This window comes from Monodelphis domestica, chromosome 2 (genome assembly GCF_027887165.1).
Source record: "Monodelphis domestica isolate mMonDom1 chromosome 2, mMonDom1.pri, whole genome shotgun sequence".
NCBI lineage: Eukaryota > Metazoa > Chordata > Mammalia > Didelphimorphia > Didelphidae > Monodelphis > Monodelphis domestica.
This window is the reverse complement of record NC_077228.1, coordinates 125,450,732-125,472,037: the sequence shown is the minus strand read 5'-3', so window position 1 is coordinate 125,472,037 and position 21,306 is coordinate 125,450,732.

Sequence of the window (21,306 nt, the reverse complement as noted above, 5' to 3'; positions counted from 1 at the left end):
CTTCCTATAGGAGTCTGTCTATGATATTATACAAGTCCATTTTCCAAATGTAAGAAAACTGAGGTTTTTCACTGGCCAAAAATAAAATAGCAAAGTCTGATTGCTTTTAGGCTCTACTTTGACCAGTGAAAAATCTCAATTATCTCACACAACCCTCAGATCAGAGACTTAAGCTTAAAATAGAATTAGAATTCAGAGAAACATGGTAAGATTTACATGAACTGATGCAAAGTGGAGTTAGCAGAAGCAGTCTAACAACAATAAACTTTATCGATGGAAGTATAATAGACTACACCAAAATAAACTAGATGTATAATTCTGTTTACTAAGCTTAATACTTAAGAATACTTAAGAAAATGTACCCTATCACACACCCCTTATTTGTAGAAGTAGAAGACTTTGAGTTATATGTTCATTAGTTTGACTCAAATGGTTTTTTTCCACTTTTTAAAATCTTTGTAACAAGGAACAATTATCTTGGTGGGAGAGGTAATAAGCATATATTTAAAGATGAAAGGGATCTAAAAACAAAAAAAATCTAATTTTATATACATATCTTTCCTTTTGTTCCTAACCATGAAATTTAGTCCAGTGTTATTACACATAAATTTTTTTATTAATGTTTTTATAAACATTCCAATGTATAGACAATGTATAGAAGTTAAAAAGTATTAAATAGTATTTTCTTTTCCCTAAAAGCATACGTATAACAGTTTTCCAATAGTTCTCAGAAGAGAACCCATAGGAAAAGCTAAGAGTGCCCCAAAGAGATTCTGGGGAATAAGTCAGTGGTAAGTCTGTTTTTGGAAACCAAAGGAGTATAGTTTCTGAGTAGAAAATAACCTCATGTGTCATCTCTTCCAGCCTCCTCATCTTACAAATGAGGCAACAGCTCTCTGAAAGATTAAGAGACTTGTCCAACTTTACAGTGATAAAGTTTGAACCCAAAATCGTTGGCCTCCAAATTAAGCACTTTTTCAAATATACTAATTAACCCCACAAGTAAGATGTCAGATTGTAGGGGGCTGTTATTTACAAAGTTTTGTTTGGAGACTCCGAATTTTAATTATTGCATCTAAGTACATTTTTGTTGTGCTGTAAACTATATTGGAAAAGGTTCCAGAAGGATGCTTCTCATTCTCCCTAGAAATAGTCTTGCCCAGGCAGCAGCCATAGCATCAGTGGTCCAAGAATGATCTCCATTCCCATCCTCCCTCAGTGCTGCCATGAAGACCTAAGTGGGTCATTTGGTCTCCGTGGTTTTCACAGAGGCTGCCAATAAGAGGGTCAATCAGGTCAGTGGCTTCCTGATGCAGAAATACATCTCCCAAGGAGTGCACTCAGATTATCTACTCATTTCACAAACCCGACAGAGTGTGATTGCAAACATCAGTGTCCAAGGGGAAAATATGTCCCCAATTCACCTAGTTGATCACAACTATGGAGGCTCAAATAAAATAATGTATGAAAAAAAGCTTTGTATACTTTAAAGTACTACATAAACACAAGCAATTGTTAACAGAGAGTTGTCATTTATATATTTTGATTTCTAGTATTTATACAACCAGCCTCCTAGCATATAAGTTCATCCATACTCATGAATTAGTCTATGAAATTTGGTAAGTTTGTATGTAATAGAAATTGGAAATAAATTAATTGTTCTTTTAAAATTGTTTCCTCTTCATGGAAGATTTGCAACTGAAATCATGCTCCATATTGCTAGCTAATAGTAAAAGAAATGCAAAATAAAACAACTTTGTGGTTACACTTTACTAATTATACAAATTAGCAGAAAAAAACAAAGAACAAGATTGGTGTTTTGATGCACTATTGGTGTGAAATGGTACAATCATTCTGGATTTTAATTTGGAATTAATTCAAAATCATTTGCTAAACTGCTACACCCTTTGACCCAGCAATCCCATTTCAGAACATATATCCCAAGGAAGTCAAAAACAGAAGAAAAACTTTAATGTATCCTGAAACATTCATTGTAGCACTCTCAAGTACCAAAGAACTAGAAACAATGTTGTACCAATCTATTAAGGGATGGCTGAAAATGAAGGGATCAGGGATATGATAGTAAATGTTCAACAACTAGCTCTCTTAAAAAAAAAAAAGAAATGTACATAAGACACAATTTTCAGTTTAGTCACTATTAGCATTTCTTCCATCAGTTTCTTAAGTCTAGACAATCAGTGAAAGAATAACTCAGGCCCTGATTCATAGTATAGTTTGCAGCTTTCTAAGGCATAAATGCTCACACTGAAAATTCAACCATTCACTCTCCTAAATTAGTTCAAACAAGCTTCAGTACAACCCTGGCTGTGGTATATGACTATAATGTACTTCACATTGGAAAGGATGAATATGAGCAACTCAGAGAAACAAGGGAGTGTTTGTATGAACTGACACAGAGCAAAATTAAATAACCATTAAAACAATATACAAAGCACCAACAACAATATAAGTGACAACCTCTGGGACTGAATGTAAATGAAGACAAAAGTACAATATATGCATGCTAACAACTATATAAATGAAAGCATTACAAGGAAGTTGAATAATGGGAAGAAATAAATAATGGGAAGAAACAATAAAGGTCCTGGGGAAGAAATAGATAACAAATTCTTGATATATCAGATTCCTCTCTCACAAGGGTACAACAAGGACTGAACATCATAGATAGATAGATAGATAGATAGATAGATAGATAGATAGATAGATAGATAGAGGTATAGAGATATTGATTATAGATATAGTCATAGCTATATATATAAAGATAGATATAGTCAAAGTTTCTGAATTAGATGCTTTTATTTAACTCTTTTTCTTCGTCATAAAGTCAATCTGGAAGAAGGTGGTAGGTAAGGATGCAAACATAAAGACAGGTAAATCAATAAAATGTGTATTTTTAAAGCAAGTGGTTCATAGTAGAGATTTGTGGTTTCCCATACAATCTCCTGTTCGACTTTATACAAGGAACTACTTGTTTTTGGAGTGGGGTATTCATTATGAATTCTTATCAGATATATTCATCATTTTAAAGTTATAAATAAAACAATAGAGCTGGGGAAATAACTAAATATTACATTAAATACATGGCATACAACAGAATACATATTCATATAATATGTTATATATCATGAACATATATATAATTATTATATACACATACTTTTTTAAAGACTGGATCTCTCTATCTTATCTAATCTGGAAGTATAGCAGCCACTCATGGGCTTGATCCCACTACTAATAGGCATAGGAACTTTGACTTGCTCTGTTTTCACTCTAGGCTGGTTTGCCTCTCCTTAGGTTCCCTGCTTTCAAGGACCCACCATATTTCATATAGATTTCAAATAGACGCCTAATCAGCTTTTGACCTCCAAAGCTCATAAGTCCCTAACTCAAGCAAACCATTAGCTTCATCCTCCTCTGTTGCAAGGATTCAGTGTATATCACCACACTCAGTAGAATATGTATTATATGTCAATATATCAAAGGGGTGGGGGGGAATCTCTGCCTCTTCCAGCATAGACCTGTTCTGCTGAGCCCTACAGGGACCTACTAGGACCTCCTAGAACCAATGGTATAGAAACAGACGTGGGCTCCAGGTAAGGAAGCACTTCCTAACAATCAGAGGTATCTGAAAATACATTGAGCTGTTTTGGCAAGTTCTGGGTTGCAGGCAGTCACGGTACATTTTTTAACAAACACTGGATATTCATTTATTGAGTATTTTCTAAAGGGAATTCAGGTCCAAGAGCAGTTTGAATAACATGGCTTTTGAGCTGCTTTCTAGTTCTGAAAAATGCTTTGAAAAATTTAAAGCACTAAATAAAGAAGTAAATACTATATAAATACTACTAAATAAATACACTATATAAATACTACCTATTATTACCATCTGTAAGCAGAACTATGAGCTATAATTATACTTTGCATGTGAATAGTGGCTCTGCTAAATTATGAAAATAATATGTGAAAATATAGTTTATTAATTATAAAAAATACATGAAATTAGACTTGCTTCCTCATCATAAAAGGGTGTTGGATTAGATGATCTCTAAGTTCCCTTCTACCTCTAAGACTATGATTTACTCCTAATAAAGTACTGCAAAATGAGATAATAATGCAAAATTATAAAATGCTCATAAAATTTTTTGCAAAAGCATTTTACAAATATCTCATTTGGTCCTTACGGCAACCCTGGGAAGTAGTTGCTATTGTCATTATGTCCACTTTATAGATGAGGAAACTGAGGTAGTTCTGAAATTCTAAAATTTTGCAACATAGGGACATAGACAATAGAGAGCAAGGACATGGTAATACTCAAGTCATAGACTTCCTTATGTCCTCTTCCTAAAGTAAGTGAGAGGCCAGGTTTTTGTTTTATATCTAACAGGTAACTGAGGTCAAATTTGAACTCAAGTCTTCCTTACTCCAGGGATAGCATTGTTCAAATCTGACCTCAGATACCTGTTAGATGTATAACCATTAGCAAGTAACTTAACCACCTCAGTTTCCTCATCAGTAAAATGGACATAATGATAACAACAACTACTTCCCAGGGTTGCCATAAGGACCAAATGAGATATTTGTAAAATGCTTTGAAAAACTTAAAGCACTAAATAAAGAAGTAAATACTATATAAATACTACTAAATAAATATACTATATAAATACTACCTATTATTATCATCTGTAAACAAAACTATAAGCTATAATTATTGTTTGCATCTGAATACTGACTCCGCCACTAAATTATAAAAATAATGTAAAAATATAGTTTATTAATTATAAAACTACATGAAATTTGATTTGCTTCCTCATCAAATAAGGGGGTTGGATTAGTTCCCTTCTACCTCTAAGTTCCCTTCTACCTCTAAGACTATGATTTACTCCTACTAAAATACTGTAAAGTTTTACAGAGCATTTTATAAGAACTTTACAATTTCACATTATTATCTCATTTAAACTTCAAAACAACCCTTTGAGGTAAGAACTAATATTACCCCTACTTTACAGATAAGAAAACTAAGGTTCACTATAGTCAAATGATTAGCTCTAAGTAATATAGCTAGTGTTTGAGCTAGGATCTGAACTTGGGGTATACCTACCCCCAAATCAATTATCTCTTTCACAATAACAAACTATGTGACTCTGGGCAAGTCACTGAACTACTCTGTGTCCCAGTTCCCTCATTTGTAAAATGGAAATAATATGCTTGCTTCATGAAGCAAGAGTATAAAATGTAAATAAGCTGTTATAAATTCTTGGAATTTAGACCCAAGAACTACCCATGTACAACAAGATATCTATAGTTTTTTATTATTAACTTCTTGGCTTAGTAGTGATCTGCTCACAGAAATATATTCAACTGTTTTGGCTAAATCACTTAACTCTCTACCTGTTATTTGGCATTTTTATCAATATCTCACCTCTCATCAATAGAATGGTCAGTCAGTTTAGTCAAAATTAGAGACATCAGACCTAACCTTCAACTACTTAAGTGGTGCCTACACTCTCAATTGGAAAATGAAAAAAGGCGGGGGTGGTTAAAACCAGAATTTGCAAATGATTCGCCTATCAAGCCCATCTATTAAGTCTCATTTATTCCATATATTGTGAGTCAACTTCTCCTTAAATCATAACAAACTACTTAAGATCACAGGCCAAAAATTCTTAAGACAGACTCATGATAATGGTGAAAGTGAAGGGGAGTTCCCTTGAAAAATACACTCACACATGAGTATAGAACAAGACTCTCCGTCATTCATTTCTTCACGATCCTATAAAAGGGACAGAGGGGAAGACAAACATTTATAGAGAGGGAGATTTTTCTTGTAATGGCCACAATAAATATGTTTGTTGAAGAGAAATAAATGTGGAAGGAAGACATGCACACCCAGTGTTGAAGGAAAGCCTGTTCATGCCTAATACATTGGAGAAATTGTTCAAGAGCTGTTCATCCATGATAAAAAATATTACCTCTGTAATGCTGCCAAGGACAGGGGGACCTATGGTGGCCAACTGAATAAATGCTGGCCATTCCCATTAAAGTGCCTGGGGGCAGAAGTAATTTACGCACCCAATTTTTCTAGTATGTCAACAACAACTAAAATTTCAAGGAAAATATATGTATTTTGGACATCTGCGCTATTTTCTTTAATGTAAACTCGCACAGTTGATATTTTGCACACACACATGCAAAAGGTGTCAGGTTAAAGGATGAGTAGGAGAAAGGGGTGGGTATGATCTACCTATTTCCACCTGGACTTGTGCCCTGCAATGTTGCCTCTCCATGATCCAGACATGAACCAGAGATGTCTGTTCACTACGAAGACTTATTCCAGGTCAGTAGTATAATCTAAACTTACAGGAAGGTATGTTTAAAAATATCCATATAATCCAGTAAAAAGCAACAACAAAAACCCCCATATGTATATATTTCTGGACCATTTTCCATAGACATATCATTTCCACATCTCACTCACTGGAAACTAGTTTATCTCTTTCTTCTGTGGGATACTATGACCAAACCTAGTACCAACAGTGGTAAAAATGTGGATTTCACCACTGATTTGAGGTAAAGCAAAACTGTACTGCCTGTAGAAGAATTTACTGCAAAGCAGAGAGCTCTCTGCCAATCACAATTATCATCAGGAAAGTGAACTAGTATTCCAGGTCAAATAACTAACTCTTCAAGGAGAGGATGACAAGATGGATAGGAACTTAATGGATTTATGGTATTAGACAAAGAAGAAAAATACCTGTCTGGACTAATCATAAACTTTTCTTTAGCTGCAATTAACCTCACGTTGAAATATCGCAAGTAGTCTGTGTAAATGATGGCACTTAAAGAAAGCAATGAATGTGTAAGTGTCTTGGGCTTGTCAGAGAAAAGGGTCCCTGAAAATGTAAAACTTCACTAAATAATAAATATAATATATGTACTTATGAGCAGAATATGTTTAAAATCATCCTGAAGGGCTTTTGCTGGCAGAAATTCTCAAATACTAGTAATGTTAAGAAGATAAGAGGGGGGAAGCAGGGTAACTCAGTGGATAGAGAACCAAGCCTAGAGATGGGAGGCCCTAGGTTCAAATATGGCCTCAGATGTGTGACCCTGGGCAAGTCACTTAACCCCCATTGCCAAGCCCTTAACTCTTCTACCTTGGAACAAATACACACTATTGATTCCAAGCTGGAAGGTAAGAGTTTAAAAAAAAAGAAGATAAGAGGGTGTGTGTGTGTGTATGTGTGTTTGAAATTAGTCCTATAATTTCATTCGTACAGGGAAATCTCCCAGTGAGAAGACTTACACTACCAGTGCATACTGGTAACTGTTACACAACAGATAGCCTTAGAGAGTTATTTGGCTGATTCAGGAAGTGGTCAAGTGATTTATTCAGGGCAGGACCACATAACCAGGATGTGACAGACTCTGGACTAGAATCCATGTTTTCTTAATTTCTTAATTAATTCTTAATTTCTTACTACCCCTATCTACTACTACTGCCACTGACATAAAAGGGGTATTCACTCTATCATTCACTGAGAAGCATATAGAAGATAAAGATCACAGATTCAGAACTGGGAGGGACATTAAAGTTATTGAGAACGGCCCCTATGTTTTGCGGATGAAGAAAAAGAGACTTTAATTAAAAAAAAAAAGGGAAAAATTACTTACCTCCAGTCACAGAGGAAATATAGTAGAGGCTAGATTCCAGCTTGGTTTTTCTGGCACCAGATTTGTACCAAACATGCACCAGATTTCTAGAACTAAAATAAAACTTAAAAATGAATAATATCAAGAATTTCTTCCCATAAGAATGCTGTCTAGGCGGAGTCAAGATGGCGGCTTAGAAGCAGTAGAAGTTCAGACCTCTGAAAACCCTTCCTTACTGATCACAAACTGACTGCTCCTAGGAGACTGAAAATCAGACCTAACAACAAGACAGAGCCAAGGAACCCTCCTGCTAGATTCAATCCAAAAGGTATGTCCCCCAAAAGCCTGAATCTGAGAACACTCAGGTTTAAGGGGAATGCAGAAGGAAGGTCCTAGGACCCCTCACCCCACCCCATCTAGAGTGCTAAGCCTCCTGTGGCAGCGGGAACCATTGGGCAGGAAAAGGCACTGGACTGGAAGGTGTAACTTGCGGGCAGGGCTGTGCCAGACTCAGAGCTTCGAACACAGGTGGTGGGGAAGGAACTGGAGAGGGAGCACAGAGCTGGCAGCCTGGACAGAGCTACAAAGACGCTCCATATTCTGACCTCTAGCCTTCCAGGAGGTTTTGGCCTCAGGGCACATTCAAATCAACCCAGCTGAACTTAATCCCATCAAAAGTCTTGAGAGGTCAGGGAAGCCCAAACTCCAACAACCCTCCCTCACAGACTCCTGAACTTTAAGTTAATCTAATAAAAAGCCTCCAGAGGACTGGGAAGCTCAAACTACAACACTCCTCCCCCACAGACTGCAGGGAGAAACCTTCTGTCAAAGCTCCAAGAGGGGAGATTAACAGAAACCCCCCCCAAAAAATGAGAGGAGCAAGAACACAGACAGCAAAGAAGGGGTAAATATGAGTGAACAACAGAAAAAGAACAAAGAAATTACAATAGACTGATTCTGTACAGTACCAAGCAAAGAGCGAATGAAATAGAGGGAGAGGGATCAGCAAAGGAAAAATAAGAAATCCCAGAGAATTGGATACAGGCTTTGGAAGAACTCAAAATGCAATTCAAAACACTATTAAGAGAGGCTGAAGACAATTGGAAAAAGAACTTTAAAACTAAGATAAGTCATCTGGAAACAGATATTTGTGTCCTGAAAGCCAAAATCAACCAGCTTGAAATTGAGGCAAAGGAGATTAAAGATGAGGCAAAGAGGATGAAAGATGACCTCCAAAGAAAATCAGACCAGAAGGAGAAGGATGACCAAAAAGCCAGGGATTAAATCTAGTCTTTAAGACCCAGAATACAACAACTAGAATTAAGTGACCTCACAAGGCAGCAGGACACTATGAAACAAAACCAAAAGAATAAGAAATTGAGGAAAATATGAAACATCTCATTCACAAAATAGAAGATTTAGAAAATCATTCAAGGAGAGACAATTTAAGAATCATTGGTCTTCCAGAAGACCATGACAAAAGAAAAATCCTAGACATAATACTACAGAAATTATTCAAGAAAACTGCCCTGATATTCTAGAACAAGAGGAAAAAGTGGAGATTGAAAGAATCCACAGATCACCTCCTGTACTTAATCCCCAACTGACAACACCCAGAAATGTTATAGCCAAATTCAAGAACTATAAAAACAAAGAAAAAATATTATAAGCTACCAAGAAAAAGTCATTCATATATCATGGAACCACAGTGAGGATAACACAGGATCTGACTGCATCTGCACTGAAGGACCAAAAGGCATAGAATATGATATTCTGGAAAACAAGGGAAAACTAGGTCTACAACCAAGAATCAACTACTCAGCAAAACTGACTATATTCTTAGTGGGGAAAATATGGTCATTCAACAAAATAGAAGAATTCCAAGAATTTGTAAAGAAAAGACCAGACCTGAACAGAAAATTTGGTGTCCAAGCACAGAACTCAAGAAAACCATTATTAAAAAAGTGGGAAAAAAGAAAAATAAAACAAAAAACCAACTTTTTTAAAGAGACTCAATAAGTTAAAATGATATGTATCCCTATAAGAAAATAGGTCATTGGTAACTCTTAAAAACTGTTGTTATCACCTGGGCAGCTAGAAGAATTACACTTAGAAGGAACAGTGACATACTGTATAGGATGAAATAACAAGACATAAATAGGTATATAAATATATGTATGCATAAATATATACATATATATACAACTAGAGCTTTAAAAGAGGTTAATACTAAAAGAAATGGGAAAAGAAAAACAAGGGAGTAAATTTATATGTCACAAAGAAGCTCATGGTGGGAGGGGGGAGAACATCAGTACACTGAAAGGGTAAAGAGGTTGGAGACAGGAAATACTCAACTCTTCAGTGCATTGAAATTAACCCAAAGAGGGAAGAACAATCCAATCCATTGGGGCAGAGAATAGATTTGCGCCCTATAGGGGAGTAGAAGAGTAACAAATGAACTGGTGGGGAGGGAAGCAATATAAGGGAGGGAGGGGGTAGTTTTAAAAAGACTGCAAAGAAAATAAGGGGGGATAAGAAGGGATGGGGGTAGAAAGGGAAGTAAAATAAGGGAGGGAACTGAGGGGACTAATTAAAAACAAACATTGGTATAGAAGGAAATAATGAAAGAAGAAAGGGCAGGACTAGGAGTGGAAATCAAAATGCTGGGAAATACACAGCTAGTAATCATAACTCTGAATGTGAATGGAATGAACTCACCCATAAAATGCAAGCGAATAGCAGAGTGGATTAGAGTCCAAAACCCTACCATATGCTGTCTACAAGAAACACATATGAGAAAGATAGATACACATAGCGTGAAAGTAAGAGGGTGGAGCCAAATCTATTGGGCATCAACTGACAAAAAGAAGGCAGGAGTCGCAATCATGATATCCGACAAAGCCAAAGTAAAATAAATCTAGTTAAAAGCGATAGGGAAGGTAATTACATCCTGATAAAAGGCAGTATAGACAATGAGGAAATATCAGTACTCAACATGTATGCACCAAATGGCATAGCATCCAAATTTCTGAAGGAGAAACTAGTGGAGCTCAAGGATGAAATAGAGAGAAAAACTATACTCGTGGGAGACCTGAACCTTCCTCTATCCAAACTAGAGAAAGCAAACAAAAAAAATAAATAAGGAAGAGGTAAGAGAAGTGAATGAAATCTTAGAAAAATTAGAGTTAGTAGATATGTGGAGAAAAATAAATAGGGACAAAAAGGAATACACCTTCTTTTCAGCAGCAAATGGTGCATTCACAAAGACTGACCATGTTTTAGGGCATAAAATCTTTGCAAACAAGTGCAAAAGAGAAGAAATAATGAATGCAACCTTCTTTGAACACAATGCAATGACAATAATAATTAGTAAGGGTACATGGAGAGGTAAATCAAAAAATTAATTGGAAATTAATAAAATTCTCCAAAACAGGTTAATCAAAGAACAAATCATAGAAACAATTAATAATTTCATTGAAGAAAATGACAATGATGAGACATCCTTTCAAAACCTATGGGATGCAGCCAAAGCAGTACTCAGGAGGAAATTTATATCCTTGAGTTCATATATTAACAAATTAAGAAGGACAGAGGTTAATGAATTGGGCATGGAAATTAAAAAAACTAGAAAGTGAACAAATTAAAAATCCTCAGATGAAGACTAAATTAGAGATCCTAAAAATCAAAGGAGAAATCAATAAAATTGAATGTCAAAGAACTATTGATTTAATAAATAAGACTAGAAGCTGGTACGTTGAAAAAAACAAATAAAATAAACAAAGTACTGGTCAATCTAATTTAAAAAAGGAAAGAAGAAAACCAAATTGACAGCATCCAAGATGAAAAGGGAAACCTTACCTCTAATGAACAGGAAATTAAGACAAACATTAAAAACTATTATGCCCAATTATATGGCAATAAATATGGCAATCTAGGTGATATGGATGATTACTTATGAAAATATAAACTGATTAGACTAACAGAGAAAGAAATAGATTACCTAAAAAAAACCCATATCAGAAAAAGAAATTGAACAAGTCATCAAAGAATTCCCTAAGAAAAAATCCCCAGGTCCAGATGGATTCACAAATGAATTTTATCAAACATTCAAAGAACAACTAACCCAATATTATACAAACTATTTGACAGAATAAGCAAAGAAGGAGTTCTACCAAATTCATTTTACAACACAAATATGGTACTGATCCCACAACCAGAAGGGTTAAAAACAGAGAAAGAAAATTATAGACCAATCTCCCTAATGAATATAGATGCAAAAATCTTAAATAGGATACTAGCAAAAAGACTCCAGCAAGTCATCACAAGGGTTGTTCACTCTGACCAAATAGGACTAATACCAGGAATGCAAGGATGGTTCAATATTAGGAAAACTATTCACATAATTGACCATATTAACAAGCAAACTGACAAAAATCACATGATTATCTCAATAGATGCAGAAAAAGCCTTTGATAAAATACAACACCCATTCCTATTGAAAACACTAGAAAGAATAGGAATAGAAGGGCCTTTCCTAAAAATACTAAACAGTATATATCTAAAACCATCACCAAACATCATCTGCAATGGGGATAAACTAGAAGCCTTCCCGATAAGATCAGCAGTGAAACAAAGATGCCCATTATCACCTCTATTATTTAACATTGTACTAGAAACACTAGCAGTAGCAATTAGAGAAGAAAAAGAAATTGAAGGTATTAAAATTGGCAATGAGGAGACCAAGCTATCACTCTTTGCCGATGATATGATGGTCTGCTTACAGAATCCTAGGGAATCAATCAAAAAAGCTAGTCAAAATAATCAACAACTTTAGCAAAGTTGTAAGATACAAAATAAACCCACATAAGTCATCAGCATTTCTATATATCTCCAATCCATTTCAGCAGCAAGAATTAGAAAGAGAAATTCCATTTAAAGTCACCTGAAACAATATAAAATACATAGGAATCTATCTGCTGAGACAAACACAAGAACTATATGAACACAACTACAAAACACTCTCCACACAATTAAAAATAGATCTAAACAATTGAAGAAAAATTGATTGCTCATGGGTGGGATGAGCTAACATAATAAAAATTACAATCCTGCCCAGTTAATTTACTTATTTAGTGCCATACCCATTGAACTACCAAAAAACTTTTTTACTGAATTAGCAAAAAAAAAAAAATAACAAAGTTCATTTGGAAGAACAAAAGATCAAAGTTATCCAGGAAAATCATGAAAAAAATGCAAAGGAAGGAGGACTTACAGTCACAGATCTCAAACTATACAATAAAGTAGTGGTCATCAAAACAATTTGGTACTGGCTAAGAGACAGAAAGGAGGATCAGTGGAATAGACTAGGGGTAAATGACCTCAGCAAGGCAGTCTATGATAAGCCCAAAGATCCCAGTTTTGGGGACCAAACCCCACTATTTGATAAAAACTGCTGGGAAAATTAGAAGACAGTATGGGAGAGATTAGGTTTGGATCAACATCTCACACCCTACAACAAGATAAACTCAGAATGAGTGAATGACCTGAATATAAAGAAGGAAACTATAAGCAGATTAGACAAACATAGAATAGTATACTTGTCAGATTGTTGGAAAGGAAAGACTTTAAAACCAAGCAAGAGCTAGAAAAAATGACAAAATATAAAATCAATAATTTTGATTACATGAAATTAAAAAGGTTTTGTACAAATAAAACTAATGCATTCAAAATTAGAAGGGAAGCAACAAATTGGGAAACAATCTTCATTACAATGTCACTACAAAGGTCTAATTACTCAAATTAATAAAGAACTAAACCAATTGTACAAAAAAATCAAGCCATTCTCCAATTGACAAATGGGCAAGGGACATGAATAGGCAATTTTCAATTAAAGAAATCAAAACTATTATTAAGCAAATGAAAAAGTGTTCTACATCTCTTATAATCAGAGAGATGCAAATCAAAACAACTCTGAGGTATTACCTCACACCTAGCAGATTGGCTAATATGACAGCAAAGAAAAGTATTGAATGCTGGAGGGGATATGGCAAAGTTGGGACATTAATACATTACTGGTGGAGTCGTGAATTGATTCAACCATTCTGGAGGGCAATTTGGAACTATACCCAAAGGGCACTAAAAGACTGTCTGCCCTTTGATCCAGCCAGAGCACTGCTGGGTTTGTACCCCAAAGAGAAAATAAGGAAAAAGACATGTACAAGAATATTCATAGCTGCACTTTTTGTGGTGGCAAAAAATTGGAAAATGAGGGGATGCCCATCAATTGGGGAATGGCTGAACAAATTGTGGTATATATTGGTGATGGAATACTATTGTGCTCAAAGGAATAATAAAGTGGAGGAATTCCATGGGGACTGGAACAACCCCCAGGAATTGATGCAGAGTGAGAGGAGCAGAACCAAGAGAACATTGTACACAGAGACTGATACACTGTGGCACAATCGAATATAATGGACTTCTCCATTAGTGGTAATACAGTGATCTTGAACAACTTGGAGGAAGCTACGAGAAAAACCACTATCCTCATTCAGAGGAAACACTGTGGGAGTAGAAACACGGAAGAAAAACAACTGCTTGAATACATGGGTCGAAGGGATATGGTTGGGGATGTAGACTCTAAATGAACGTCCTAGTGCAAACAACAACATGGAAATAGATTCTGCTCAAGGACAGAAGTAATACCCAATGAAATTGCATGTCAGCTACGGGAAGGGTGGGTGAAGGGGAGGTAGGGAAATAAAGTGAGTATTATAACCAAAAAAAATTAAATTTAAAATTAAATTTAAAAAAGAATGCTGTCTAGTCTCTAAGACTATGTCTTTACTTTTCCCTTTCCCATATTTTCTGACATATTGGTAGTGTGACAGTTAAATCACTTTTAAAGACTGATATATATTAATTTAAGGTCACCAAGGAATTCACATGAAATTCCTAAATGAAACACTCAAGTCAGAATGTAGTTTTATGGCAGTTTAATTACAACGGGAGTAAGACAGAAGGATAGAGAGAGAAGAAAAGAAGTGGACAAGGAAAGAGGTTAACTCAACCTTATGGCAGAGCCAGAGGGAGTTCAGGCCTTAAAAGGCCAAGGCAGAGAAGGGAACCTGTCCTTGACTCATGTGACCGATCTGAAGGAAATCTGCCTGCAGGTCTCCTCCATACTCGAGCTCCCAGAAAGAATTGGCGCCTAGCCCTATCCACAGGAAGTGAGCGAAATCCAGAGGCTGTTCTCTACCTCACTGCAAGATGTGAGTGGTTGTAAATGGGCTCTTTGGGCCTAGACACATGCTTTCTTATTTTGTATTTTTTTTATTTCTTAATCTTAAATAAACCTCTAAAAATATAATACTTCTGGTAGAGCAAAACTAATTTTTACATGCCACAGTTTGGTGATTTTAATCTTAACAGTAGTCAATTTTCAAAGTGACCAGTGGTTGTCTCAAAACCTTATTCTTGGATGCCACCTTGATCACTTCCTTAGTTATTTCCTTGTCTTGGACCCACAGTTCACTTTGATCTCATTATATCCCCTATCTCCCAGGGTTGTTGTAAGGATCCTGTGAGGTAATATTTGTAAAATGCTTAGCACAGTGTCTGCCACACTGTATAAATGTTTTATCCCTTCATTATCCTGAATCTCATGATTAGAAGAGCCATGAGTGATCATCTAAATTCAATCCATATTTTGACCATGAATCCTCTTTCCCCATGCTGAATAAATTGTCATCTAGCTATTGCCTGGAGATCTTTAAAGAGAGAGTACCTACTCTATCCAATGACAGTTTGGTTTGGATCAGTGCTAATTGTTAGGAAGGTTTTTTTCCTTACAATGAATCTAATTTTTTTCCATTTATACCTTTTTCTCTCTCTGAAATTAAGCATAACTCTCTCTTCTACATAGCAGCTCTTCAAGTATTGAGAAATAGTTTTCCTGCTCCCAGTCTCCTTTTCTCAGACCTAAAAGCAGTCAGTTTTTCCAACTGACCTTTATGGACATTTTCACTAGTCTTCCCACAATTTTGTGAACTCATTTATAAACACAGCACTAACACTTGTCCCTATTTGATTTAGGCCTTCCTACAGATTTCTGGGTCCTGGTTACTCAGTGAACACATACATATTACTCTTTGGAGCATCTAGAACTAAAACAAAGACCATCTAAAAACTGGAAGTAAATTAGGTATCATCATAAATAAATGCCCTCTCAAAATATTAGTTAGAAATTACACTCAGCCATACTGATAACTCAGATTTTCATAGCACTTGATTCTGCAAATCACTTTTATTAGGACACACTCAACTTGCCAATGGTACAAGTACTAGCACCCCCATTTTGTGGATGAGGAAATCTGGGCTTTTAGAGATTAAGGGATTTATGGCTGTAACTAGGAAATACTTAAGGCAGAAGTTTCACAGCAGAGCAATACTCTTTTTAACATTAGTCTGAATAAAAAGTAATAAAGTGAACCCTTCACCACAATTAGAATGAATGTTGGTTATGGCAGGGCATACCCAACAAATGTCAAAATATAGGTAGCTTTGTGAAACTCATGCCCCCAAATGTTTGTCTATAAAATGCCAGCAAGAACCCTTAGAAAATTTGAAGTTTCAATCAAATATACAAGTTTGTCTCCCACCACGTACTGCCTCTTTGTTTAGCATTTCCCCCAAAAGGAGTCACCTGCAGTACATGGCAGAGGCTTTCCTGAGAGTGTGGAAATTTACACCACTTACCAAACCAGTTGGTTGGTTAGTTGCCCTTCATACTTAAAGAGGACCAAATGTATGCAATGTGTCAGACTGGGGCTGATAAGACCACTATGAGCTTGAAAGGCTCCACCAGAAGTTGAACAAAAATAGCCCAAATGAACTTTGGGGATGGAAATGTCTCCAAATTGGCTCATCTTCAGTTTTTTTTTTAATTTTGAACTACTGCAATTCTGCTTTGCTCATTGAGCAACTCAGTCTGCTTGACTGAATTTAGCAAATTATCTTAAATTAGATTATTGGATCAATTCAGTCAAGAGAGTCAAAGTAGTTGAGAAGATAGCATGATATAGCAGAAAGAAATTTGTGCTAGTGTTTCCCATGACTCACAACTGATACCAGAGTTTTTCTGAAAGATTTTTAGAGTCCTATATCACTTCTGACTTCTGTGTAAGCTTCCTATAAAAAAGTATTTTAGGCAAACGTACATTTGGCATTCAAATGATTGTGGCTAGTCCATTGGAGTTGTGCTATCTGCAGTAGAGTTGGAATGCTTGGCTCAAGAAATTACCTCAGTATCCAATACTTTATCTTGCCAGATGATCTTTAGATTCTTCCCAAGATAATTTAAATGGAAGCAATTCAATTGGCATGGTGCTGGTAGACTGTCTAGGCTTCACAGGCATACAACCATGAGGTCAGTACAATGACTCTGTAGACCATCAGTTTGGTAGACCCCCTAATACCTCTTCTCTCTTCTTTTATTGGGCAAAGAACAAAAAAATTGCTTGACTGAATTTAGCAAATTAATTAATTAGATTACTGGATCAATTCAGTCAAGAGGGGCAAAGTAGTTGAAAAGATAGCATGATATAGCAAAAAGAACTCTGATTTTAGAGTTAGGAAAACCTGGATTCAAATCTTGCCTCAGACACTAACTATGTAAATTGTAAACGTTGAACTTGCTATTCTTTAAATTCTATTACAATGCAGTGATCCTGAACAACCCAGAGGGATCTATGAGAAAGAACACTATTCACATTCAGAGGAAAAACTGTGAGAGCAGAAACACAGAAGAGAAACAATTGCTTGATTGAATGGGTCAAGGGGAATATAATTAGGAATGTAGACTACAAATGATCATCCTAGTGCAAATATCAACAACATGAAAATAGGTTTTGATCAAGGACACATGTAAAGCCCAGGGGAATTGCACATCGATTACAGGAAGGGATGGGGTGAGGGAAGGGAAAGAATATGATTCTTGTAACCAAGGAATAATGTTCTAAATTGGCTAATTCAATAAAAATTTCCAAAATAAAATGAAGTCTATTACAGTTCTAAATCTATGATTCTAAGTTCTAACTTTTATTCTAACTAGCAATGTAACTTTATTTTTTTTTAAACCCTTAACTTCTATCTTAGGATCAATACCGTGTATTGGTTCTAAGGAAGAAGAGTGGTAAGGGCTAGGCAATGGGGGTTAAGTGACTTGCCCAGGGTCACATAGCTGGGAAGTGTCTGAGGCCAGATTTGAACCTAGGACCTCCCGTCTCTAGGCCTGACTCTCAATGCACTGAGCTGCCCAGCTGCCCCCAGCCATGTAACTTTAGACAAATCATTTAACCTCTTGGAACTTCACACACTTGTCTATGAAATGGGAAAAATAGTTTTTGTCTATGAAACTTGTCTATGAAATGGGAAAAATAATTTTTGTATTAGCTACCTCACAGAGCTATTGTGAAGATGAAGTGGGTCATGTATGCAGAGAGCTTTGTAAAATGCTATATAAATGGTAGCTCTCAAGAAATTGTATAGCAACTGCCATCTGTAGAAATGCAGAAAGAAGGACATCCACTAAAAAGAAACTAGTCATTACTGTTTAGATGAGCTAGAAGGGACCTCAGAGATCAAATAATCCATGAGAAAAATGAGGGCCAGAAAAGAGAGGTGATCTGTTCCATGTCACACAGCTAGTAAATTGCAGAGCTGGAATTCTAAACCAGCTCTACTTGACTACATGTTCAGAGTTCGTTCGACGATTCCCATGTTGCCTCTTAGCCAACCAGCTGGAAACCCCAGCAGATGACAGAAGGATCAGAAGAAACTAGTGAATAAAAATAAAGTAGCACTATCACCTCATCAAAAGGGTTTCAAGATGGGCTGCTAAATTAAGATGCAAAAAATGTATCCTTTTATGTAAAGAAATGTCTGCCAAAGTCAGTGAAATATGGGAGCATTATCTATCTCCTCCATAGCTTCCTGAAAAATCAATCAGTCTGATTTTTCAGCCTCCTTGACTAAGAAGGAAGTCAGAATGCTGTAAACCTTGAGAGGCTGTCCTTTGTGGGATGAAATGGGGGTCAGAGAATTTGTCTTCTGACCACTGGAAGAGCAATGGAAAAAAGGTTTTTCATTGTCTATGAAATGATTTTTTTTGTGTCCCACAGAATCCAAAGAAGTAATATTGAATACCAGTGTACTTCTGAAAAACAAAGTTAAAGCAAAACAAAACAAAACAAAAATCAACTCATAAGCATTATAGCCATAAAATTTACAAAGCTCAGATTCTAAACTTTTTTTTCAATTTTACATTCAGTATAATTCCTCATAGACAGGTACTGTTTCATTTTTGTCTTTATCCCCAGAGTATAAGGTAGGTATTTGATAAATGTTTGTGAATTTAATTTTGAAATTACAAAATTTATGATCATGTTTTGTAGTGCTCACAAATTGACCATTTTATTCTTGACTTGGAATTTGGAACCATCAGTTAGAGGTAACATTTAGCAGTACCATAAGATATAGACTATTTTGGAAAGAGATTGATTAAGAGGGTACAAAATTATGAGCAGCTGGGTTACACAGCCGATTGATATTTTAGCCTCCTTGGCTAAGAAGGAAGTGTAATTTTCATGTATTCATCCAACAAATATTTATTGAGCAACTGGAAGCATGTGATACAATGGAAAGAATAATAGATTTTAAGTCAGAGGACCTGGGTTCAAATATCAGCTCTGTTCCTTTCTGCTTTGGTGATTTTTGCTTAGATAAGTCACTTACTATCTTTCAGCCTTGATTTCCTTATCCATAAAATAAGATTATATTTCATGGCCTCTAAATTCTCTTCAAGCTCAAAGAACATGGGATTTTGTAGTCCAACCCATACCTGAATAATAATCCTCACTAAAACGTGCCTATACCAATTTAATCGTTTCAGAATCCTCACAAAAAAAGCAAAAACAAAACATAAACTATGCTAAAATCCTCACCCTGACATTCCCAATATGCAATCTATAACACCTGATAAAAATAGGTAGAGAAAACAGTATCATTTCCATTTTATAGATGACAAAACTAAAGCCCTAAAAGGCTATCAATTGCTAATGATCACAGAGCTAATAACTTTCTGAGAGGAGGTTCAAACACACAGTTCCTAAATATTGGGTTATTGCATAATCCATTAAATTAACTGACTCTTAAAATTCTCTAAAATATTAAAAAAAGAAAAGAAGGAAAACTCAAGTCACTTCTTAGCACTTGGTAGTTCTTAGGAGTTCTATTAAAAGAGCTGTGTGAGGCAGCAAAGTGGCACAGTGATAGAGAGGCAAGCCTGGAATCAGGAGAACCTAGGTTCAAATCCAGCCTCAGATACATCGTAGTTGTGTGTCCCTAGGCAAGTCATTTAATTTAATTCCATTTACTTAGTCTTTGATCTTTTGTCAGAAAGTAAAGGCTTAAAAGGGGGTTAGGAGAGGTGATAGTTGAAGGTGGTATGGTAGATACAGAAATGGATTTGTAGTCAGGAAGACCCAAGTTCAAATCCTCCAACATTTACTAGCTATGTGACCCTGGGAACACAGTTTTCAATTATTTATATTCACTCTATCTCTGGTGACCACTGATAATCAAGAACTCTTATTGAAAGTTAACTCATAATAGAATGTAAACTCCTTAAGGGCAAAAACAGATTCATTTTTTGGTTTTTGTGTTCCCAATTCCAAGCATAATACCTGGCACAGAGCAGACATTTAATAAATACTTATGGATTGGTTGGTTGGTTGATTCATTAAGATCATAACCAGTGACCAGTGAGGGCTATGCTGCTCTTTAAGTAAATACAAAATAATGAATGAGCCTACAGTTGAATATGAATGACCTTCTTTAATGTGTAAGTGCCTTCAATGCTACTACCATGAACCAGTAGCCTTGGAAGGAAGTAATAGTCAAGCCTAGGGAATTTTGTGCTATTCCCACTCTATCCTACCCCTACTGCCCAAAGAACAGAACCCCCACTGGTTTGCCACTTGGATCTCTTCTTCTTAATCATTGCCCCCATTTAGCAATGAGTTTTCTGTTTTTCCAGACTTTCCTCTTCTTATCTCTGCCCTCTGCTTTCCTATATTTCATCCTCACAGAGCCAGGGTTTCCTTGCCTTCCATGCTGATGATTAACTAATCTGATCAACTCACTGTATTTCTCAGTTAATGGGAAAAGGCAATAGAATTTCCTTTCAGTTCTCTCTACAGTTCCTAAATCACATAGGAGTTTAATAATAAAAGCCTTCTAGAGATGCTAAATAATTATTCAAGTCTTTCTGTTGTCATGTATTAACTTATTAAAATTAAATAAAATAACAATAATGTATAAGCCAATACAAATGAGGTTAGTACAAAAAATCTCAAACATTAATTGAATATATATGTGTGTATGTACTTCCATATATATATGTAAAGAAAACATGATACAATTCTTATAATATTATGATATATTAATATTACCAAAAATATCTCTAAGCCCTGTAAAAGATCTCAATCACAAAGGAGCAGAACCAGGAGAACACTGTACACAGAGACTGATACAATGTGGTATAACTGAATGTAATGAACTTCTCTGCTAGCAGCAATG